At 51.1% G+C, this 12,186-nt stretch overlaps 1 protein-coding gene across 8 annotated transcripts in view; it reads right to left on the bottom strand.

Moving 5' to 3' along the window:
- The window catches only part of LOC308605469 (BRD4-interacting chromatin-remodeling complex-associated protein-like), a 147,188-nt gene that overhangs the window by 130,649 nt on the left and 4,353 nt on the right, over window positions 1–12,186 (bottom strand). The gene's annotated exons all lie outside the window — the stretch shown is intronic.

Genomic DNA, 12,186 nt, shown 5'->3' with positions numbered 1-12,186 from the left:
GGAGAGGCCACAACAGTGAGAGGCCCGTGTACCGCAAAACAAACAAACAAAAAAAGTTAAAAAGAGAATTACCAGATGACCAAGAGACTCCATTCCTAGGTGTATATCCAAAAGCACTGAAGGCAGACTCAGATTCTTGTACGCCAATGTTTATAGCAGCGCTATTCACAATATCCAAGAGGTGGAAATAACCCAAGTGTCTGTCTATTATTGGATGGATAAACACAGTGTGGTCTATTCAGACAATGGAATAGTATTCGGCCTTAAAAAGGAAGGAAATTCTGATAGATGCTACAAATGTGATGACTATCCTTGAAGACATTACGGTAAGTGAAATAAGCCAGACACAGAAGGATAAATACTGTATGATTCCACTTATATGAGGAAGAAGTGGTCAAATTCATAGAGAAAGAAAGTAGAATGGAGGTTACCAGTAGGTGGTGGGAGAGGGGGATGGGGAATTATTGTTTAAGGGGCACAGAGTTTCTGTATGGAAGGATGAACAAGTTCTGGAAATGGAGAGTGGTGACGGTTACACAACATTGCAAATATACATAATGCCACTGAATTGTGCACTTAAGAATGGTGAAAATGGGAAATTTTAGGTCACGTGCATTTTACCACAATAAAAAAGACTGTAAAATATCTCATTAGTGACTTCTAGACTGATTACGTGTTGAAATAATAGTATTCTGTATATAACAGGTTGCATAAAATATATTCACATTAATTTTCCCTATTTCTTTCTCCTGTGGCTACTAGAAAATTTTAAGTAATGTATAAGTGGCTAGGATTTTCTTACTGGACAGCACTGGTCTCGACATTCCAATCATCAAAAGGACATAGACTATTTGCCGTCTGCAAGAGACACACTTTAAATGTAAGCACACTTTAAATATAAAGACATATATAGGCTCACAGTAAAAGTTGGAACCAAAAAAAAAAAAATCCATAGAGCAGAGGTTAAATAAATTATGGACTACTACTCCTCCTTTAGTTTGCTAAAAGAACGGGTTCTGGGGGGAGGGGTGGGGGACGGACGAATTGGGAGTTTGGGATTAGCAGATGCAAACTATTATATACAGAATGGATAAACAACAAGGTCCTGGGACTTCCCCAGAGGTCCAGTGGTTAAGACTCTGTGCTTCCAATGCAGGGGATGTGGGTTTGATCCCGGGTTGGGGAACTAAGATCCCACGTGCGGCACAGTGCAGCCACACACACAAAAAAACTTAAAAAACAAATGAACAAACAAACAACAACAACAACAACAAAAAACAAGCTCTTGGGGACTTAACCTAGTGGTCCAGTGGTTAAGAATCTGCTGTCCAGTGCAGAGGACGTGGGTTCGATCCCTGGTCAGGGAGCTAGGATCCCACATGCCTTGGGGCAACTAAGCCCGCACACCACACCTAAGCCCGCGTGTGCCGCAACTACTGAGCCCACGTGCTCTGGAGCCCGCGTGCCACAACTGGAGAGAGAGGCCCATGCACCACAGTGAAGAGCTCATGTGCCACAACTAAGACCCGACAAAGCCAAAAATTAATTAATTAATTAATTAATTATTTAATTATTTAAAAAAAACAAGGTCCTACTGTATAGCACAAGGAACTGTATTCAATATTCTGTAATAAACCACAATGGAAAAGACTATGAAAAAGAATGTAAATATATATGTATAACTGAATCACTTTGCTGTACAGCAGAAATTAACACAACATTGTAAATCAACTATACTTCAATTAAAAAAAAAGAGTGGAGCTCTAGATTGCTGCCATGGAAATAATTCTAAGACACTTGTTCAAGTTAAAAAGCAAGCTGTAGAATAATTCATATGGTACGTGTGAGCAAGAGGAAAAAAATGTATGCACAGAATAGAGGGGTAGAAAGAATGCACCCAAACTCCTCACATAGGGCTCCTCTAGAGAGGGCAGGACAGGGGACAGTGAAAAGACTTTCATAGTGTTATATATGACTTTTTTCCGTGTTGAATTAATTCATACAGATCTGCCCTCAAACTGGCAAACCCCAAAGAGTTAAGGAATCTGATCTTAGCCTCGGCATCCAGTGCAGGGCCCTTGAAGCAACTCGGAAATCGTCCGGAAACCACTCTACCCCTTGCTACTCAAAGGAGCGGCCTCAGTGTCCCCTGGGAGCCTGCTAGAAATGCAGAGTCTCACGCCTGCCACAGACCCGCTGAATCAGACCCCGCATTTGAACAGGCTCCCCAAGGGATTCGTGTGCACGTTCAAGTTTGAGAAACTGTTGATCTGCAACACAGCCCAATCTGTCTGCACAGACTTAGTAGGTACAGACTAAAGGCTGGTCAGTGATAATAATAGCAGCCAGCACTTACAACGGGCTTATTAAGTGCCAGGTGGTACCTTATCTCAATGAAACGCCACAGACATCCCACCATGTCCCAGATCATCTCGATCTACTACCCCATACCTGCAATTCCAACCTCCAAAAATCTCTAAAAACCATCCCTTTGTTTTCCCCTTTACTCACTGTGGGGCAAAAGCTAACCTGCAATGACTATCTTTATGTATCCTTCTTAGTGTAGAACAGCCACAGATATATTAGCAGCAGGAATAGTATTTGCTGCAGAAATCTTTAGCCTATTTGGGGAAGGGGAGCTGCCCTGCCTGGCTGAGGGCTGTTCCACCTCACTGCAGCCTGCGCTGTGGTCTGAAATATTCTGAATGTTGACACACCTCGGAAGCTGCTTACTGCCATAAATTTGCAGCACATCTGTTGACATGTGACGTCATCTATGAAACCTCCGAGAGGAAGGCATCAGGCCCACCCCCCTCGCTGATGGGGAAACTGAGGCTGCGAGAGGTGGTGGGCCCCTGCTCCAAGTCCCACAGCTGCCTCCAGGCCAGATCTGCCTCCGGGGTCCTGACCCCTTCCTTGCAGATCTCCCTGTCAGTCACCCACCGGGGTTCCCTCACAAACTCACAAACACATCCGAGGAAGCTGGGGGCGCCACAGTTATGTTAATGAAGACACCACGGAGGGTAAAAAGGGAAAGAGGAGGGTGGGACGGCACCCTGCTGAGCTGGGGCCTCCACTGGCTAAGCTGAGACCCAAGCTGGATCCCAGGGCAAAAAGCAGAGTGGAGCGGGGCGGGGCAAAGGCAACTTCCTGACTGTGGGCTTTCAGTCCTGGTCCCTGTAACAAGCAAACAGTGAGGCTTTATGGCTAAAAGCCTGGGCTTTGGGGCCAGACTGCGACCCCCAGGGTGGGGTGGGGGATCCCCAGTATACCCTTTAGCAGATGTGTGACTCTGGGCAAGTCACTTAACCGCCCAGTGCCTCAGTTTCCTCATCTGTAAAATGGGGATGCTCACTGCACCTACCTCCTAAGGTCCTAACGTGAGTAACGGAGTCAGGACTTGTGAGGGCCCTAGACTGGTACCAATGGCCGTGTGGGCTGTTATTATTATTGTTGCTACGGTCATGAGCTGTGGAAAGCTCCTAACTGAATCCACAACACCCCTGAAATCCTCCGCCAAAGGTTGCGATGTAGAGTCAAGCATGCGTTTCTCTGGGGGAAAGGTCGGAGGCCGCCGAGCAGGTTCCCCAAAGGACCTCAGCCCTCCTTCCCCCACACTAAGGACCACCTCGTGCTCTTAAGACCTTGTCCTGGAAAAGATAAAAGGCGGCTGCCTCTCCCAGCTGGGGCAGGACGGCCAAAGCTCTCGCCCTCCCAACAGCTGGCAATACCACCGGCCTCCCCCTCTCCCGCCCCCCACCTCCTGCCACCCCCTCCGGTCTCCAAGCAGCTTTGCACTGGCCTCCTGAACTCCTTCCCAACTGCACAAACATCTTTCTTCTGCCTTCACACCCCTCTCTTCCTCATCTCCTGACCTGTAAGGAAGCTTCACTCTTGAGCCCAACCCACCCCCCCCCTCCTCCCTCTTCTTCTAGAATCTTCCTTTGCTCCTTTCCTTTTCTCTAAGCCTGCTCAGATCCTAAAACTCTCTAAGCCTGGTCCCTCACTCATGCAGTGAATACTGAGTCTGGACGCATTCCCAAGTCAGGTCCGGGGGATGAATCCTCACACAGAAGCAAACCGCATGACATGGAGAAAGTTGGACAGGGTCGTCAAGGAAGGCTTCCCAGAGGAGGCGGTATTTAAGCAGAGGCCTGCAGGACAGGACGAGGAGCCCAGAGACAGGAAGGAATGGGAGAAGGTCATGGCAAGTAGAGGCAAGGGCAAAGGTGGGGAGGCAGGAACAAGCTGGGTGTGGGAAGAAAGCAAGGTGAAAGGGCAGGAGATGAGGTCAGGGAGATAAGCCCAGGCCAGACTAATGGGGCTCTGTGGGGGGAGGTGAGATTAGACTTTCACCTGAGGGCACTAGGGAGCCATAAAGGGTAGCAGGATTTTTTTTTCCAATCTCTGGCTGCCAAGAGCTCCATCTGCCTGCCTTCCGTCCGTCCATCCGTCCATCCATCCATCCATCCATCCATCCACGAAGCCATCCTTCTCTCATGACTCCTCACCATATTCTAATCTGGCTTCCGCCCCTACATACCCATCAAACCCAGGAAACCTTTGCTTCCACAACAGCCTCATCCAACCCAGGAAGCCTGTCCTCAGGTCCATGGAAGTTAAACCTTTCTAAAAACTCTCCCACTTTGTTCCTGAGAAGCTGATCCTGCCTTATCCTGCTCCTCCTCCTTTTCTGTTTTGGCCAAAGAAGCTCCCACCCCTCCCTACACGTGGGTGGCTGCCAAAGTTGACTCTCCACCCTCTCCTGTCCTCTCCCTGGGGAATCATCCCCATCCCTGGGACTTCAGTGATCACTCCATGTCACCGTCTCTCACGCATGATGTCTCCAGTTCATTCATTCATTCCGTCTGCACCTCACCACCAGCCGAGAGGGTGCTGGAGCTTTACTCTCTGGGGTTTGTGTTCCCCAAACTATAGACACCACTACAGCATCTCAAGAAAGGGCACCTGCATCCACTCAGTTGCTCAGGCCAGTGACTTTGGATCATCCTGGACTCCCTCCTTCCCTTACCTCCCATCAACAAAACCAAAGCACCCCAGATCTCAGCCCCAGTGTCCTGGGTCCTCTTTCCCTGTGAAGCTTCAACTGGCCTTTGTGCAAAGCATCCCAGGTTTCTCTCTGCTAGAAATGGCATGGAGCCCAAAGCCTGCCCCAGAAGCCCTCTCCTCCAGGAAGCCTGCCCTGATGCACCAACATACCCCACAAGCAATGCCTCCTCCTGGCCTTCACCAGCCCAGCTGACACTCCTGAGACACTGAGCTCACCTTGCAGGGAGGATGGGTGTGTTTTGGGTTTACCCCCCTCCCCTGTCCCGAGTGCAGAGCTCTGAGGCCCGGCACAAGGGAGGCCTGCTATGTGGGTCTGAATTAACCAGTACAATGCGCCTGGATTCACATCCCTGCTCTGCCAGCAGCTAGCTGTGTAACCTTGGACAAGGCACTTCACCTCTCACTGTAACTGGGAAAGGAAGGCAACCCGGGGGTCTGGCCCTTGGGAAAATTCTAAGCAAACCATGAAAACTGCACCGCACAGAGTCCCACAGCCAGGAGAAGCAACAGACAAGATGCACAAGTAGCAACACAGGAGGCCTGAGAGTGGGTGTTGGGCGAAAAAGACTCAGAAAGAAAAATACAGCAGGATCCTCTGTAGAAAGCAAAAATCCACCACACAAAGCAAACAATTTGCCAGGGCACAGAACAATTTGCCAGGGCACTGGGCCAGGGAAGGAAATGAGAATACAAGGGAATCTTATACAGATATATATATATAGATATAGATATAGATATATACATTTGCACTTGCATATATGTGTATATAATATATACATTTACTACATGCCTATTATACTGCTAAGTTTAAATTTACCACTAAATTATTACATAAAGTATAATAATATGTAACATATATTAATGTATGTGTGTGGGTATATATTTTTTACTGTTCATTTGCTTAAAGCAGACTTCTGTTAGGAACTCCCTTAAATATATCTCCCTATTCTGCTACAGAGTCTGGCCAGGGGCTCTTCAGGCCCAGAAGTTGGCTCAGTGTCCCCTGTGACCAATGCACACACGACTCCCTGCCCCTTAAAGGTCGCAAAGAAAAAATAGGACTGTGGAAGGGGGACGGGCTCGGGGACGGGCAAGGGCTGGGCAGATGTCAGGGAATTCTGCTGGTCCAGCTAAGGAGACAGAAATCTGACAAAGGAAAACAGCTCCTCACGGAACAGCTTTGAGACTTTAGGTGGCAAAGCACAGGCAGCCCGGAAGGGCCACAGAAACCAGAGGCAAAGACGGAGCAGAAGTTTCCCGGACATTTTTATCAACTTCGAGACCTGAGTCTTTGCCCATTTTAGCATCTCTGTAAAAGGAGGCGTAACTTACAGCAAATGGCTTGTGTGAACACAGCATGTGTGGCTTCCAGTCCTGGCTGAACTGAGGAGGGCAGCACCTGAGCGCCCCCCTCCAGCCTCAGTCTCCCTGATGAGCAGTGGGCAGTCCTGACCTGTCCCATGGGCCCTGATTCACTCCGTCTCTGAAGACACTTAGGGAGCGAGTACTGGGCAGTGGGGAGGTGGCTAGGGCAGGATGGGCAATGTCCATGGACCAAGTGTCAAGTGCAGTTGGGAGACCCATGGCTGCCTGTCCTGGGTGAGGGGCCTGCCGGTGGAGCTTTGCCACTGCAGGCAGAGCCCTGCAGCTTTGAGGGCTGGGCTTCCTGAGCCAGGAAACCACTCAGGGGTCGGGCTTGATAAAAGTGGTGGGGGGATGGGCCCGGGGGGGCGGGCAATGAAGGCAGCTGAGCCTGGCTGGGGGCCTCCCGGGCCCTACCCACCAGGACTCCCAGGAGATGCGTGGCACCCCGAGATTGGCATTTTTGGTGCTTTGGAAGCAGGTGGGTCACACTTTTTAAGAAACAGAATAGCGACCGCAAGCACAGGCTCTCTGCTCCCTTTCTCCATGCCTGTGACATGTCCATCCTTCAGTCAGTCAGTGAGTCAGGCAACAAACATTACAGGATTCCTACTGCACACCAGGAGCTGAGAACACGGGGCACATCATTTCCCTCCTTCTGTAGTTTATAGAATCTAGTGAGAAAGCCAGGCCTGAAGAAAAGCTCACGGGACACCTACATCCCAATGGGGCTACGAGGGGTGGAGCAGTAAAATGGGAGAGCGTCCCTAGGCCGGAGGCTGAGGCTGGGAAGGGCACCCAGGGGAGGGACAAATGGGATGATGAGACTTCAAGGGGGGGAGGGGGGGCAGATTTCTTTCTCCTGAGAGAAAGGAGGTAAAGCCTTCCCAAGGACTCCTGCTCAGTGATAAAAAGGCTAAATCTCAAAACAGTGATGCTGAGCTGAGGTGCTCAACCCAAAGGACCACACACGTCTGCGAGATTCAAGAAGAGGCAAGGCAGATCCACAACAGGATAAACGAGCAGCGGGCCAGTGACCCGCTGCTCTGGGAGGGGGTGTTGATGGTGAAGGGGCACAAAGGAACTTTTTGGCTGCGATGCGAACGCTCTGGATCTCGATGGGGTGTGGATTACACACGCTGCTATGGTTTGGCAAGACTCATGGAGAAGCACCCTTAATCTGTGTAGTTCATTGTATGCCAATTACACTCAATGAGAGGTTGGGGGAGAAATACATACACACATACACACACACACACAAAACTTTCTGTGAAAGGGGATGCATGGGGGCTTCCCTGGTGGCGCAGTGGTTGAGAGTCTGCCTGCCGATGCAGGGGATGCGGGTTCGTGCCTTGGTCCGGGAGGATCCCATGTGCCACGGAGCGGCTGGGCCTGTGAGCCATGGCCGCTGAGCCTGTGCGTCCGGAGCCTGTGCTCCACAACGGGAGAGGCCGCAGCAGTGAGAGGCCCATGTACCGCCAAAAAAAAAACAAAAAAAACGGGGGATGCATGTCCACAAAAACGGGAGGGCACTGGGCATGTTCTGGGGAGAGAAGTGAGGCCACCGTGGCCAGAGCCTGCTAGGCCGAGGGGAGCCTGGCCTGAGAGGGTAAAGAGCTGAGAATTCTTCCGGGGGCCCCCGTCACCTAGCCTGGAGGGCTTGGTGTTCGAAGATGGGTGAGGTGCCTTGAAGGACAGGAGGGAGGTTACAATCTAGCCAACTGCCACAATCATCCCGTGAGCATCTGCGAGCAACAGCCTGCCCAGTACCACATAGTGGACGAGAGGCAGGGCGGCATCCATCCTCTGGAAAGGGGGCTCCAGGCACCTTCGATCTGCAGGTGTCCTGGAGGAATGGACCGCCCTTCACCTCCAAGCTGCGGAGGCCACCGGGGCTCCCTCCACGGCCCCAGGGGTCATTAACGAGGGTCCCACAGCCATAGAGATGGTCCTCCCTCACTCTGCACCCAAGGCTGCCAGGATGGGACATAGGGGACACAGGAGGCTGGGGGGGGGGGTGGTTACCTAGAAGCCAACAGCCCCCTCCAGCCCCTCGAAGGACAAGAAACACTTTGAAGGAGAATTATAGAGGATGGAGTGAGCAAAAGTGGGGGATTAAGGCAGCCAGGCCTGGTCAGGGGCTCCAGGGATATAACCCTTCCTCTGACCCTCTTACCCCTGGAAGGAGCGTTTGGTTACAGCCTCCACGGAAATGATAACTAACTACAGTGACAATGGTGACTGCTACCTTCTGCAGAGCGCTTACTCTGAGCCAGGCACTTGCAAAACACTTTTCCACTCAGGACCTGATTTAACTGATGCAAAAGCTCTTGAAAGAAGCATCGATTTATTATTCCTGTACTTCTGGTTCTCTAATCTGGAATTAGAGAAAGGAAGTAACTTGCCCCCAAGTCACAAGGTTAGAAGGGGCAGAAAGAGGACTCGAACCCGGGCGGCTGACCCAGTAACCCCTCACTGCCGGGGTCATCTGTCCATCCCCCTGCCACTGGCCCACCTTCTCTGACTGTGATTTCTGCACAGAATATCAGAACCCACATCCAGGCATAAATCCCCAAGCCCGTGTGATCAGAAACAGCCACCAAGGTGCAAAGCCTGGGCTGGCCAAGACAGGATGGGAACACAGATCAAGGACAACCTGACCAAAGTTTACTGCCTGCAGCCTCGATTTCCCCAATCTATGAAATGGGCCTAATGTCTCTTCCAGCACAGAACAGGATAGAACCCGGAGGTGATGAAACAGATTCTGGATACCAAAAATAATAACACCATTAGTAATGATAATGATACAATTGAACTGATATGCTATCTGGAATTTGCTTAAATGTACTCCAGCAGAAAAGGGAAAAGAAAGTGCAGGGTGGCGCGGGGGGTGGGGTGGGGGGGCGGGAGGAGGGATCAGCGGAAAATTGGTGAAGCTGGCGATGGGTACACAGGGGTTGATTATTTTATTCTCTCAACTCTTGGTAGGTACTTTAAAATTTCCATGATAAAAAATTAAAATAATAACAAGCAAAGTGAATTTTCACCGCACTCCTGCAAGCCGGGGCCTGTCTTAAAAGCTTTCTACATCTTCACTCATTTAAGCTTCACAAAGACCCCATGAGTTCTGTTACAGATGAGGAAACTGAGGCCCAAAGGGTATTTGATTGCCTTGGAACCTTCCCTCTGATTAAAATGCCAACATTGACTGCCCGGGGTTTTAGGGGAAGGAGGCAAGGACGCAGGTATCTAATTCCACAGGAGATTTCTCTCCATCATCATCATCATCATCATCACCACCATCATGACCATCATCACCACCAACACCATCACCACCACCACCACCACCACCACCACCACCACCATCACAGCCACTGACATTTTCTGAGCACTTGTGATATGTCAGGCACTGTGTTAAGCACTGAACATCCGTGAGCACACAGGTAGGTCTCCCATCACAGCCGTTCTTCCAGATGAGGAAAGCGAGACCCAGAGCAGGACAGCCCTGTCTGTCCCCAGGGCCATGCCGCCGCAGCAGCCTGCCCTGTGCCCTCCGCTGCTGTGCGGTTTAGAATGCCAACAATGTTCCCTATGTGCCTTTCAGGAAGACAATGGAGAGCTTTCAGAGTGGCGAAGTCAGCGTGGGGCCCACAGGAGAACAGTAACCATAGTGAAAATAACAGCAACATCAGATGCTCCTTCCTGAACAGCTACTGCACGCCCGGCTGGGGAGGGCAGTGCCTCCTTCGGCCCTCACAGCCCACCTGCCAGGGAGCCATCATGGGCCCATTTTACAGACAAGGAAATCGAGACCCAGAAAAGGATCGCTTGCCCAAGGTCACGCTGCAGGTAAGTGCAAAAGCCAGCATTCCCTCCCCTGCCTGCCAGTAAGGGGGCTCACAGCCCAGAACTAAGGGGCTCCTCACCCCAGGAGACAGAACTGCCATAGAATGACAGATGACACCTCCACCGAATGACTCAGCTAGGCTACCCATGCACCTTGATGGGTATTATTTAATCCTCACGACAACCTTTCCAAAAGTAGGTACTGAGGTGAACCCATTTAACAGAGGGGACAACTGAGGCCCAGAGCCAGCAAGCCCCCTGCCTGCATCCATTCAGCCAGCAAGCGCCAGAGCCGGGATTCGAATCAACAGCGCCCCCACCCTTGACCTCTACACCAAGTGGCAAGCACAGGGTGCAGGCCACAGGCAGGAAGGAAGGGGCAAGGAGGTCACAAGAGGCAAAGACAATGGATGGATGGGTGGGATGACTTGAACAGGAGGGGAAACGATTTCCTTCAAGATACAGCTCCACAGGTGCCTCCCAAGAGTGACCGAATGACAAACCGCAGGCTCTTGACCCAGCAATCCCGCCTCCAGGAGTTCACCCCGCTGGCATACCCACTTCCCAGTAAGACAAATGGATGCATGCCCTCTGGCTCTGCACGCTGAAACTTTAGGAAACACCTCCATATCCGTGTTGAGTCAAGGAGGATTTGCCCACACTGAGGAATACAATGCAGCTGAGAAAAAGCCAAAGAAACACCTCCATGTATTGTGCACATCTCCCAGGGAGATGAAGTGAAAAAAGCAACGTGCACAACGACGGGAAGAGGGGGCTACCATCTGTGCAAAATAAATATTTTTTAAGACATACACAGGTATATAAATGTGTGTGCACAGAACATCAGGATTGAGGCGGTGCTCTGGGGAGGCGAGTTGGGGGACCAGGGATGCCCCGGAGGGTAAAGGGGGAGACTTACTATGTTTGAGGTTTTGAATTTGTCCCATGTGGATGTATCACTTAGAAAAAAAGAGAAAGAGAGAAAGAAGCTGCTTCCCCCTTGGAGCCTTTGCAAACCACCCAGACAGAAGGCATCAAAGTCCCCCAGCAGCCTTGAAGACAACACTTCTCTCGAGCCTTCTCCCGGATCGGGTCCCAGTATCATAACTGGGCCCCAGGTCCGTGGCACACAGTAGGCCCTCAGGAAGTTTCATCGGGAACAATTACAGACAGACAGGCCCTCTCTCCAGCTTCTCCTGCCAACAGATCCCCCGCCACCATGAATACCTGCAAACTCAGGACACAAAACTGTCGCCAAAGGAGAAATGTCTTAGAAAACCTTCTCTTTTCCCGTTGGGGGATCTTGCATGCCACTGAGACACAAAGGCTTCAGTCAATAGGGATAAAACTCTATTGGTGGTACCCCAGGCAGGGGAGAAGTCTAGGGAAGGAAGGAGGAGGGAATCCTTGGGGACCAGTCAACCAAACATTTCCCATGTGTCTCTAGTGTGACACAGCCTACGCTGGGGAGCCAACTGAGACAGGCCCTCTGCCCTCAGAGAGCGGGGACAAACTTGGATATGACCTGGTGAAAAAGGGGGGCAAGTCATTCTGATTGGTGGGAGAGCATTTTACATCATGGACGTAAAACAGGCAACTTGCTGTTTCCACTAAGAGTCAGGGAGCCTGGTGGGGGAAAGACCCCGAAGAGACAGAGGTGAGAGAACCATGCTCCCCCCGCCACCTCTCCCCTGCAGGGCGGGAGAGGGAGAAAGGCAGCCCCTCACTGCTTTCCAGGCCCAGGCCAGCTAGAAAGGAATGCCATGTTTTCCTGTTTCCAATTAACTTCCCCCCACCAGCAGCCCTCCGCATTCTTGAGACCAGGAATCAAGACAGCCACGGGGGAGAGCTGGGAGAGCGGGCAGGAACTCTGATGGTGGCTGGGCCTGGGGCTCAAAGGTGACCCCC

Source organism: Mesoplodon bidens, assembly GCF_964165515.1.
Source record: "Mesoplodon bidens genome assembly, chromosome: 18".
NCBI lineage: Eukaryota > Metazoa > Chordata > Mammalia > Artiodactyla > Ziphiidae > Mesoplodon > Mesoplodon bidens.
This window is presented reverse-complemented; position numbering and strand designations above follow the sequence as displayed.